The 12,829-nt window shown below is 38.7% G+C and overlaps 1 long non-coding RNA gene across 1 annotated transcript; it reads right to left on the reverse strand.

The window, feature by feature from the left end:
* Positions 1-1,517: 1,517 nt before the first annotated feature.
* Positions 1,518-11,411, reverse strand: LOC131492372 (uncharacterized). The gene is made up of 3 exons (XR_009252035.1): positions 11,070-11,411; positions 8,470-8,547; positions 1,518-1,822 (listed from the first exon to the last, which is right to left on the reverse strand). It is a non-coding gene; the product is annotated as an uncharacterized LOC131492372 (long non-coding RNA).
* Between the last annotated feature and the right edge of the window lie 1,418 nt (positions 11,412-12,829).

The raw sequence follows: 12,829 nt of genomic DNA on the forward strand, positions 1-12,829 counted from the left end.
TTTACACTACCCTACAGATTAGTCTTGTTTCTTTATTTAGGAAAGTCGATCTTCTGTTATTTCTTTGATAATTTCTTCCCTATTGTTTCTGTTTTCTCCTTCTGGAATGCTTTATATGTTCCATTTTTGTCTTTTTGATCTATGTTCTGATAGAGCTTCCTAACTTTCTCTTCCCGATGTCTGACTTAATCTTCGGATGATTTTATCTTATTGTTCAACTCTATCAGTGTTTCTTTTGGCCAATTTATTTTGTAACAAGCCTTTCTTATTAACTGATTAATTAATTGATATCCCATTTTTTTCATAGCAGCTTGTTATCATTTGATGGATGCAATAGCTTTTAAAATTCCTTTACTATTACTCATAATTTTATCTTTCCTGATGATCATTTCTGCTTTCACTTCATTGATTGCTCAGTTTTTATTCATTCCTTCTTTCACTTTCAGGGTTTTATAATCTGGTGATCTTCAAAAAATAGGATGATTCTTTGTTGTCCATTTATATTTGCAAACAATGAACTAGGCTGGCCAGGAGACAAATTTGGTAGAGGTGTTCTGAGTTGCTGTCTACTGAATGAGAGAGTCAGTTATGGACCTAAGGACTAGGGCAGGATACATTTGTCAGATCAGCTTCCCTGTGGGATTCAGTGAGGAGAAGCAGACTGTGGTGTCAAGGTAAGGAGAGTTCCTCTGAGAGCTGGTGCTTAGGGTATTCATTCAGTCCTTGATAGAGCATCCTTGATTTATCTTCTCTATGTCATTCCCCAGCCCTGGCTACTGTGAATATCCATATCCACTCCTCATGAATGCTCTGATTTTCTTTATACTTTTACTAGGAGTCTCACCCCACTCCCATCTTTCTCAAAAGTACAGCTCTCAGATTTTAGTTTGACATCATCAATGACTCTGAGTAAGGAAGCAGAGAAGATCCTCAACCATTTCCACTGTCCTGAGTAGAGTTAATGTGTAAATCCCTTGAGAATAACTTCTGTTTGCTCTTGCTGGTATGACTTCAGCTTCTATGGGGCTCTCACAGAAAGCCTGTGCTCACTTCTGCTTAGCTCAGGCTATTTTCTTCCCTTCTGGTTTCTCCACTGACACCAATCCTGCCTGTCCAATTCTATCTTCCTGAAAGTCCTCAAAAGTCCTGGTCCACCCCCTCACACTTTTCCAGTACTGTTTTTATTGTGTCCTCTTTGTTTTTAAAAATTAATTCTACCATTTCAAAGGTGAAATCTTAGTTTCTAGATCAAAATTTGAATCCAAAAACTCAGATTTCTTGGCTGTTCTGAAATATGTGGATTAAATAGAACAGCAACTGTTTCACATTATGTATAATAGTGGAGCAAAAGGAGAGTTCTATTAAGTTAGCAGTAATAGTAATGATTACTCTTCTTTAAAAAATTAAGTAAATTTCAGTGGTAATTATCAATTTTCAGACACTTCAATTTTTTTTAACCTTTATTTATTCTTTTGAGACAGAGAGAGACAGAGCATGAATGGGGGAGGGTCAGAGAGAGGGAGACACAGAATCTGAAACAGGCTCCAGGCTCTGAGCTGTCGTCATAGAGCCCGGCACAGGGCTCGAACTCACAGAACTCACAGATCACAGTGAGATCATGACCCTCAACCAACTGAGCCACCCAGGCCCCCCATTTTTCAGACACTTCAAAAGCTAGCAAGGAAGATAAATCTAAAGTGTAGGTGAAGGACTTGGAGGAAGGTTGCCTTCTTCAAACTGCTTTCTTCAGGCTCTGGCTTCACCTCCTAAGTGATGCAGTTGTAGGCAAATTACTTAATCTCCTTGAGCCTTGGTTTCTTCTCTATAAAATAAGAATAATGATAGTACCTTTGTATTTATTGTAAGGATTAAATTGGTTGATATTTCAATAGTGCCTATAAAAATGCCTGAAATATAGCAGGCACTCAGTAAATAATTGTTGAATAAATAAATGAAGATATGCATGAGGGTTGAATAAACAACACCTTAAAACAGAGTTGTGTGACTGCCCAGCTGGTAGATACCATAGCTGGGTCTTCTTCTAGGGCTAGCTGCTTGTAAATGATACGGTAAGTAATAAAGCTGGTAAATGTCATTGGTATGAGCTCAAGGCCTCATTCCTGAAGGAGATGACAGATAAGTGGAGTCACTGCATGGTTGGTTGTGAAGATAACAGCAAGTCTGACAATGCTGGTGTTTTTTACTGCCTGGAATAGTGTGAGACTCATCTGCCAGGATTGCTGAGTAATTAAGATTTTGACTCTGGAGTCATAGGTCTTGGGTTTGAATCACAGCTCCTATTATGAACTGAATTATGCCCCCCCACCCCAGTCTACATGTTAAATCCTAACCTCTAGTGCCTCAAAATGTAACCAGATTTCAAGATAATATCTTTAGAGGTGATCGAATAAAATCGCAGCCATTAAGGTGGGTCCTAATCCAATTTGACTAGTGTCCTTCTAAAGGGAGGAAATTTGGGCACACGGAAACACCAGGGATGCACAAGCACAGAATAAAGACCATGTGAAGACATAACAAGACGGCAGTCATCTGCAAGCCAAGGACAGAGGCTTCAGAAGAAACCCAACCTGCCAATCTCAGACTTTTTGCGATCCAGACTGTGAGAAAGTAAATGTCTACTCTTTAGACCACCCCATCTGTGCTGTTTTGTTACAGTAGCCTGAGCAAACTAAACCTTTAAGCATGTGATATCTGTAAACATGGGTGGGTAGGTTTCTCTCTCTGAGCCTCAGTTTCCTCATTGGCAGAATGAGGATATTAGTAGGACTTAATCCATAGATTTTGAGGATGAAATGAGATTGACATTTAGCACAAAGCCTGCCTCACAGGCAGAGCTAAATATGTTAGCTATTATTATTATTGCTATAATTATAAAAAGTGATCTTTATTATTGCTGTTATTAGTGTCTTCAGAGGGACAGTTATCAGGTTCCCTCCCCATCTGATTGAAAAGTGATTCACACTTTTGTTCTGAAACAAAATGTCACATTCTTTTGTAATCACAAGCTTATTTTATGGATGAGAAAACAACCTTCTTTTCAATGATTTTTGGGGTTTGGTAAGAAAGCCTGAATATTTACAAAAGTAAAGTATGACTATCAAACACAATATAATCAGCTTGAAAAAGAAAGTTTATTCAAAACATGAATTTAGATCATGATATTTAGTTTATGTAGTTCATGTACTTGATTCATTTAAGTGGGCATTTTGACCCATTTTAAATTTTTTCAAACAAGCCTACGGTTACAGCTATGATTTGAATATACTCTATAGTATTTAATCATGAAAACTTATTTTAAGTTTTTTTATTGATGTGTAGTTGACATACAATATTATATTAGTTTCAGGTGTACAACACAGTGATTCAACAATTATATACATTATTTGGTGCTCACCCTGGTCATTGTAGTTACCATCTGTCATCATACAAAGTTATTACAATATTATTGTCTACATTCCCTATGCTATACTTGCTATTCCAATGACTTGTTTATTTTATTTTATTTTATTTTTAATTTCATTTAAATATAAGTTAGTTAACATCGTGTAATAATTATTTCAGGAACAGAATTTAGTGATTCATCACTTACATATAACACCCAGTGCTAATCCCAAAAAATGCCCTCCTTAAATGCCCATCACCCATTTAGTCTATCCCCCCGCTCAACACCCCTCTAGCAACCCTCAGTTTCTTCTCTGTATTTAAGAATCTCTTATGGTTTGTTTCCATCTCTCTCTTTTTATTTTATTTATTTTATAACTGGAATTTTGTTCCTTATTTTCCACTTCATCTATTTCACCCATACCCCTATGCACCTCCCTCTGGCAGCCAGTAATTTGCTCTTTGTATTTGTGAGTCTATTTCTACTTTTTTGTGTTTGTTCACTTGGTATGTTTTTTAGGTTCTACATATAAGTGAAATCGTATGATAATTTTTTTTCATCTGACTTATTTCACTTAGCATAATATCCTGCAGATCCATCCATGTTGTTATAAATGGCAAGATTTCATTTTTTATGGCTGAGTAATATTTGTGAATATATACTACATCTTCTTTATTCATTTATCTATCAATAGACACTTAGGATGCTTCCATACTTTGGCTACTGTAAATAATGCTGCTCTATAAACACAGAGGGACGCGTCTCTTCTTGGTTTAGTGTTTTTGTTTTCTTTGGTCAATACCAAGAAGTGGAATTACTGGGTCACGTTAATCATGGAAATTATTAACCATAGGAACACTGACATGAATTTACACTGAAAAGCATTGTAATGTGTTACTTCCTATAAATGCTTCTTCTAGATATGATTTAGAAGGTGGGTAGGGTGCCGTGAAGAGAATGATGAGGTGGCAGTCCTAATGCCTTAGTTCTAGCCCTGCCTTGGGGTCTTTCTTTGTAAAATCAAGCTGAAAGGGCCAGCCTTGCACACTCCATGATCCTGAAAAGAATCACATGAGGAAATGAACATGAAGATGCTCTGTGAAAATACATTGGGGTCAAGGTTAGCATTACAATGCCAAGTCATGATGATAGTATGTGCCCTTGATGTGATGTGATGAGAATGGCACCTTATCTCTGAGGTCTTCCTCCCCAAAGCCCATACTCCTAGTCCAACCATGAGACAAACTCAAAATGAGGGACATTCTGTTGGATACCCTACCAGTATTTCTCAAAATTGTCAAGGTCATGAAGAATAAGCAAAAGACTAAGAAACTCTCACAGACCAGAGGAAGCAGACAAGATAACTAAATGTAATGCAGTTCCTTGGATGGGGACAAAAAGCATATTGCTGGAAAAACTAGTGAAATCCAAATAAGGTCTACAGTCTGATTGCTAGTAATATATCAATGTGGGTTCTGTAGTTGTGACTAATGTAACATGGTAACATAAGTTGTTAGGAAGAAAGAAACTGGATGAGGGGTATATGGGAAGTCTTTGAATTATCCCTGAAAATTTTATGTAATCTAAAACTATTACAATATTAAAAAGTTTATTTTAAAATGCTTATAATATTTTATTTGGTTATTTCATTTTATTTCAAAGTAGCTTAAAAATTCAAATTCTCACTTTAAAAATATCAGATAAAGGAATTATGTGATAATGTGAGAATACTTTCAGAATAGCAGAGTCAATTATTCGTTTGTCATCTCCCATAACTAGAATCTCTGCTTTATTATCATCGTCATCGACAAAATTATCTCAGTGCTGAGGAGACCACAGAGCTTATCATTCTTCTCACTTTGCAAACTGAGGCCCAGAATGGGCAGGTGACTTGTCCAAAATCACAACTCATTTAGTTTTTTGTGGTGGTAAGAATGTGAAAGAAAATATTTTTTTATTGCATGTAAAGTACTAAGAAATATGAATAAATACATGTGTTTGTGTATAAATATGTACATACATAATATATATCATATAGTGAATTATGTATATAATCTTTCTTTTTTTTTTTTTAATTTTTTTTCAACGTTTTTTATTTATTTTTGGGACAGAGAGAGACAGAGCACGAACGGGGAGGGGCAGAGAGAGAGGGAGACACAGAATCGGAAACAGGCTCCAGGCTCCGAGCCATCAGCCCAGAGCCCGACGCGGGGCTCGAACTCACAGACCGCGAGATCGTGACCTGGCTGAAGTCGGACGCTTAACCGACTGCGCCACCCAGGCGCCCCTCTTTCTTTTTAATAGAAATAAAATGTAAAAGCATAAGACAGGCTCCTTAGTGAGTCTGTTGATCTGGTGGGGGTGTTGTTGTTGTTGTTTCCTTAAGAGTCTTAAGACTCTTAAGGAAACACATCCAGCTAAGTTAAAGAAGGAAGTTTGAGAACAAAAACAAGTAAGTAAAACTGTGTCCCCTTTTATGTGACAGGTCTGCAGGAAGCATTGAGGATTTAAAGGGGATCAGACCCAGTCTCTAACCTTGAGGACTTCATATCCTGGTCTAGGAAGCAAACACCCAAGTGGCTTTACCCTAGAACCTGACAAGCACAGGGGCAGACATAGGTGCCGAGAAAGCTCCAAGGAGAGGCACCTAGCCCAACTACAGGACCAATTTTAAGGAATCCTTCATGGAAGAATGACCACCCTAGATGCCTTAGAAGATAATTGAGGAGTTAGCCAGATGGAGAGAAAGGAGGTAGGGATACCAGGCAGAAGTAATTTGTCCTCTGAGATTGCAAGGAAGGAAGGAAGGGTGTGAGTTTAGATAAAGCAGGGGTTGAAGGGCAATGGGAAGTCAGCCGAGATCAGCCCTGAGGACACCAGTCATCACAGTGAAGTAGGATCTGAGACCGTGTGCTGAATTGAGTGGGCAACTTGGGGAGAGTGATAAAGATTTGGACTGTGGCTGAAGGAAAAGTCAAATGTAAGAAAAGGTAAATAAAGGGCTAGTGAACAATTCTGAGCTGGTTTGAACACAAACAGGGGAATAAGCAATTTCCTTTGGCAGCGTTCAGCTGTCCAAGTGTAGAGAAGGTACAGAGGAAGTGGATCTTGGGTTCAGTACTCCCAGGCAGGATGTGCAGACTATAGGGATATAAAGGAGCCAAGAATGGCTGGTATCAGTTGTTCAGTCATCAGCAGTAAAGTCCAGAATCGGCAGGGCAAAAAGGGATATTGAAGAAGCCAATGGACTAAAAGAAAATTGAGGTAGCAAGACATTTGATGTCTCTCTAGGGATAAGGGCAAGTAAAAAGAAATCTCTTAAAAGAAAATTTAGTAGAAAATAAGACCAATCAATGTATGAAGCTTCTGAGTAAATAAAATGAGATGCCCAGAGAGTTGAGAGAGGCAGAGGCTGTTCAACCCAGGTGACACTGACTTCAATAATACTTGAGGGTAAGAACTCGATGGGGTGCCAGGAGAATGCATCCTGGGTATTGGTGCTGTCGGGGGTGCAGAATGGCAAGGCAGTAAGGGATGGAAGTGTAGCAAGAAGAGGAGATAGGTGGAGATGCCTTCTGCCTAGTGACCAAGGATTACAGAAATGGGAAGAATGGCTAGAAGGGATTGCTTCTAATGTGGCCAGGAGGGAATCAGTTCATGTTGAAGGCATGGGCTTTGGGATCAGGCCAACCTACCTCTGTTAACTACAGGCAAGTACATTAACTCTCTAAGCCTCCCTGTCCTCACTTATAAGAGCTTTGCTCTCAAAGGCTATTGTGGCCCTAAAGAAGGCCAAGCGCTTGTACCACAGTAAGTGGGAGATACATACTAGGTGGGAGCCAGTGGGTTTTTTCTCAACTTTGAGTGTGGCTGAGCGTCCTGGTGGCCTGGCCTGTGTATGCAAGGCCTGCACACAGTGGGCAGAAAGCCCCAGTGGGCAGAGAGCCCCATGCTGCTGCCCTGGTGCCAGGCAGGGAGAGTAGCAGTGGCAGGTTCTGGTATAACTAAGGGCTCTGGTTTCCAAACCAGTAAGCAAGAGTTTAATATTGAAGGCTGTTTTGAGATACAAAACACGGGAGAGGCCAACATCACAGATCATTTCTATAGATATGTGTTCTAAAAACAATTCCCTTTGTGTCCCTGATTGTTTTCCAAAGGGCTAATCTCTTGTCCACAGGTAGGGAGGAGGCATAGACACAGTAGGAAATAAGGAGAGGGGAAAGAAGTTGAATTGAGGAAGTGGCAGGAATAGAGATGAGGAAAACCTGTGTGGAGGCAACACTGTCAAGTGAGCTCAATAGAATTCCATGGCTCTGGGTTTAGATTGTGTTTATAAGGAAAGGGCCATTCATGAGATCCATGGGGTCTTTAATTCTCATTATATATAACATGTTGGTTATATTTATAAAATAGAATCATAACTACATCTGGAAACTTTACACAGAAATTAAGGTTGACGTATGTGCCAGATTGATTTATATTCTCTGATAAGATGGTAAAGTAAAGATTTATTTTACTTTGCACTCTTACAGCTTGGATTATTATTCATACTTTATTTTGCAAATTGGTGGTAACCCAACTGCAGCCAAATCAAGAGTTCACATGCCAAGTTTTGGTCTGAAAAAGTTTTTGCATCCAATATATATTTGGCCACAAAAATAAGGAGATCGAATAATAGAAGAGAAAAGAAAGTGCTTTATGTACTTTGGAGGTCAAAAACAGATGTGAATAGGGTTCTCATGGAGTGTGGCTAGCTAACATCTGGTAATCCCTAATGCATTTCACTGTCCATTTGTAAGTTTTCCCCAATGTTTAATATCAACAGCTATATAGGAACGTAGTGACTTGCACAAAGAATAAAATTTATAGATATCAAGGACAAAGCCAGAAAATTACTCTGTTCTTGGCATCCATCCTTCCTGGGCAAGGACTTCATATTTTCTTTCTGTTGATGCTATGTTTAATAAAGCTATGTGATTGGTTCGGTTGAGATTGAGCTGAACATGTTTTGTTTTGTTTCTTCTCTACGACTCAGTGACAAAAGAAACATAAAACCTTCTGCTTACTTTAATCACAGACCTCAGGTTTCTTCTATGAAATCTGAAGAAGAATTGAGAAAACATCCCCAGAAGGACTAGTTGTACCTATAATGGGGGAGGAGGGTGAGAAAAAGGTGGTGAGGAATGTGGATAATTTAGCTTATTTTCTTCTCTTGGCACACAATCCGATTTCTTGTTCCCTTTCAAACAACTCTCTTCTACAAAGACAACTCCCATTTGCAATGAAACTTGCAGATGACAGCTGACCTGTCTGCATTTCTGACCACAAAGGTTAAAGATGGTGGGGGTTGTGCTTGCTGCAAAGCAGATGAAGAAGTTATGATTCTTATTGCTAAATGCAGTCACTGAGATTGGATATATATTCTCCATCTCATCCACAGATCCATATTGCATTACATAAATTAACAGTAATCTACACATTCCTTTGACAGAGCAGGCTGGGCTGCAGAATTGCTGGATTTGTAACTAATTCAGAGATGACAGCAAGGTATCAACTTGTGTGCCTACTCAGGTCCACTGATAGTGTCTGCCAGGAATAGGAGACATTAGAAGAATCCCAAAGTTCTTCACAAGCTCTGTGGGAAAGTGCCTTGTTGGTAGGTTTGATATGTTTGCCAAAGAGTAGGCATGGAGGGTAGCAGCATATGATCCCTGGTTTAACCAAAAGAGTTTTTCATAATAAGATCTGTTTCCTAAAGTTGGGAATTTTAAATTTAAGATCAGCGTACAGTAACAAATGAACATGTGTATTATGCAGTAATAGTAATACATCCAATCATATGATGATGCTTTGTATCTTCAGAAGAATTTTCACATGAGACTCTAAAGTGATTTCATGAGATAAAACTGGGATGTATTTTTATCCCCATTTCCAAATGAGGAACTGAATTTCAGAAAAAAATAAGCAATTCATGCTAGGTCATGCAGCCAGTAAATTAGAGAATTTAGGAAATATTTTGTCATCATTTGAATATTTTGTAATCACTCAAATTTCTGACTCAAATTAGGAGTCAGAAAACTGTAAGAACTATGGCTATGATTTTCTGATTCCTAAATTGTGCAACAACAGACTGTAACCCTGACTACATAGGAGACATTTACAATAAATGTGTGCATACACGATTAAATGACAATAAGTTGGAGATAGCTGACCTTTGAAAGGTAGGGATTATTGTATCAGTCAACTTCTCCAGAAAAAAATACATAAAGAGATTTATTATAAACTGCTGATTTGTGTGATGATGGAGGCTGGCAAGATTAAAATCTGCACAGTTTGTGTCCCAGTTGGAATCTAAAGAATGGCAGGCTAAAGAACCAGGAAGAACAGATGTCCCAGTTTGAAGGCCATGAGACAGGAGAATTCACTCCTACTTGAGGGAGGTCCAGCCTTTTGTTCTATGCAGACCTTCAACTGGTTGGATAAGGCTCACCCACATTATGGAGAGCAATCTGCTTTACTCCATCTATCAACTTAAATGTTAATCTCATTTAAAAACACCCTTACAGAAAAACCCAGAATAATGTTTGATTTGACAAAAAATCTGGGCCCATTCAAGTGGACACATAAAATTAGTCACCACCAGGGGCGCCTGGGTGGCTCAGTCGGTTGAGCGTCCAACTTCAGCTCAGGTCATGATCTCGTGGTCTGTGAGTTCGAGCCCTGCGTCGGGCTCTGTGCTGACAGCTCAGAGCCTGGAGCCTGCTTCTGATTCTGTGTCTCCCTCTCTCTCTGCCCCTCTCCCACTCATGCTCAGTCTCTCTCTGTCTCAGAAATAAATAAATCTTAAGAATTTTTTTTTAATTAGTCACCACCAGTCCACCCCTGTCAACTTGTCACCCTGACATTTCTCCTTAAACCATACTTAATCTTAAAATAAGGCAAATAGCAAGATCGTTCTTCTACCTAACACAATATAACTATCCTGGGTACAACCCAAAATACTCTAACCCTTTTCCCAGAAGAGGAAACAAAGCCCTTGAGTGATATTTACTCTTCTCTTTGATATCTCATAACTTAAGTACTTGGGAAGTTAGATGTTATAGACTGAATTCCCTCAAAATTCCTGTATTGAAACCCTAATCCCCAATGTCACTGTACTTAGAGAAGACTTTTAAGGAGGGAATTAGAGTTAAATGAGGTCATAATGGTGGGACTCTAATCCGTTAGGACTGGTATCCTTGTAAGAAGAAGAGACACCAGATCTCTCTCTCTCTTTCTCTCTCTCTCTCAATCTGTACATGAACAGAGGAAAGACCATGTAAGGACACAGCAAGAAGGTGGCATTTGCAAGCCAAGAAGAGAGGTCCCATCAGAAATCAACCCTGGAGACACTTTGTTCTTGGATTTTCAGCCTCCAGAACTGTGAGAAAGTAAAACTCTGTTGTCTAAGACCCCAGTGTGCGTTATCTTTCACAGCAGCCTGAGCTGACTACTACAGTGATCAAGCCTAACCTGAGATATTTGTTACTCTCACAGAAGAGGGAATTTATTTGAAGTATATCAGTCCAATTATTGTCTGTATGTCTTAAACCATTCCATTAAACTTCCAGTCTGGGCACAAACCCTAAATGAGGCTTTTTTTTATAAAGGGTATCTGAAGACATACTTTCCTGGTATTTTGAGGGCTGGATTGCAAATTATAAATTTCTAAATCTTCCCATGTTTCTTCAACAAAGTTTCCAATAGTAGGAGGATGACTATGAAAGAGAAGAGACAGTCAATATTATGGGGTGTGTACCATATGTTGAGCCTGGTAGGTAAAATGGGGAAAGACACACTTTATTCCCATCCTCAGGTACTGTTCTAGTGAGTGCCTTAGGTTCCAGGGTGGGGATAGAGTATTTCTTCCTCTGAATCTTTTTTTTTCTAATTTTATTTATTTATTAGGTGGGGGAGGGGCAGAGAGAGGGTGAGAGAGAACCCAAAAGAGACTATGCACTGCTAGCACACAGCTCAATGCTGGGCTCAAACCCACAAAACCATGGGATCATGACCTGAACCAAAATGAAGAGTTGGATGCTTAGCCTACTGAGCCACCCAGGTGTCCCCTTCTTCTGAATCTTTAAGCTGTCATGGTAAAAAAAAAACTGATTTTAAAGGGCTTATTTGGAGGGTCAAGCAGAGAGCCCAGCTATGTGAATAGGCTTAATTGGAGGTTATTCCTCTCTGGCTGTGGGAATGATGCACTTATCATCTTTGGCCATCACCAGGAGTAACAGATGCCCTAGTTTGATCACCTTGACATCTCGACTTCATGCCACCAGATGGGTTATAAAAAGTGTGATTTAGGTCTGAGGAATTTGCCATCAAAGACAGCATGTGTGTGTGTGTGTGTGTGTGTGTGTGTGTGTGTAATTTAAAATTTACTTAAATTATCGTTACAGAGCCAACTTCTAATTTGTTGCAAAGCCCATGTTTGTATGGAGGTGTTTTTAATTCTTTGGACTATTTTTTGACAAAGTTGAAGAGAGAGCTCTTGAAATACTTTCAATGTTAATATAACACCTTTATGCAGTATGTCTTAAGGAAAAGCCAAACAAAGGCTGGTCTATAACAACACTAGGTGTTTCAAATTTTCACTGTGCTGCATTCATAGATTTTGGAGATGGCCTATGAAACTGTAAATAAAAGCAATACAATTTTTCTGTGAAACAATTTCTGAACTCTTCAATAGGTACAATGTTAGATTCATTTAATAGATTGGTACAGACTTTCCTTGGGGAAACTAAAGGTTTTTTTTCCCCCCTCTTTCTGTATCAAAAGTTGATAAAGCAGAAATATTGCACAAATTCCATGGCTACAGAATCTTTTCTTTTTATTGAACAGCAGTTGTGGTTTGAAGAGTAACTCTCTTCAGAAAATTGTGGAGACTTCATAGCAATGGCTGCAGCTATTTGGACTTGCCAAATTACCTAATGGTATAGGTAAGCTTTACGTCTTTAAAATGACCCACTTTTTTTTTCTTTGAAGCCTCTGGTACAGAATTTTTCAGCCCATAATATTCTTCAATTGAGTATTGAGTATGAAATTGACTGTAATTCTTAGTGTTTCATCTTTTCAAACCCTCAATATAGGGGGAAAAATTGGAATTTTTTAACAAGCCCAAGATCTAAGAATTACACCAATGCTGCCTATGTTTCCTATAGACCGTTAGGAAAAATCATATATCAACACAGCTACGGCTAAATTACTAACTTCTATCAACTTCTACAACAATGACGACAACAAATTCTCAAGGTTGTGGTGGTAAAATGAGTGATGAATGATGAATGGAGCAGGTTAACAGACAGTGGTACTCTTTACAAGAAGTTCAAGAAACTTCAAAAATAGCCTATGATCCAATCCAATCCAATTTTGAATCAAGGA

The sequence above is a fragment of the Neofelis nebulosa genome, chromosome 13 (genome assembly GCF_028018385.1).
Source record: "Neofelis nebulosa isolate mNeoNeb1 chromosome 13, mNeoNeb1.pri, whole genome shotgun sequence".
Classification (NCBI taxonomy): domain Eukaryota; kingdom Metazoa; phylum Chordata; class Mammalia; order Carnivora; family Felidae; genus Neofelis; species Neofelis nebulosa.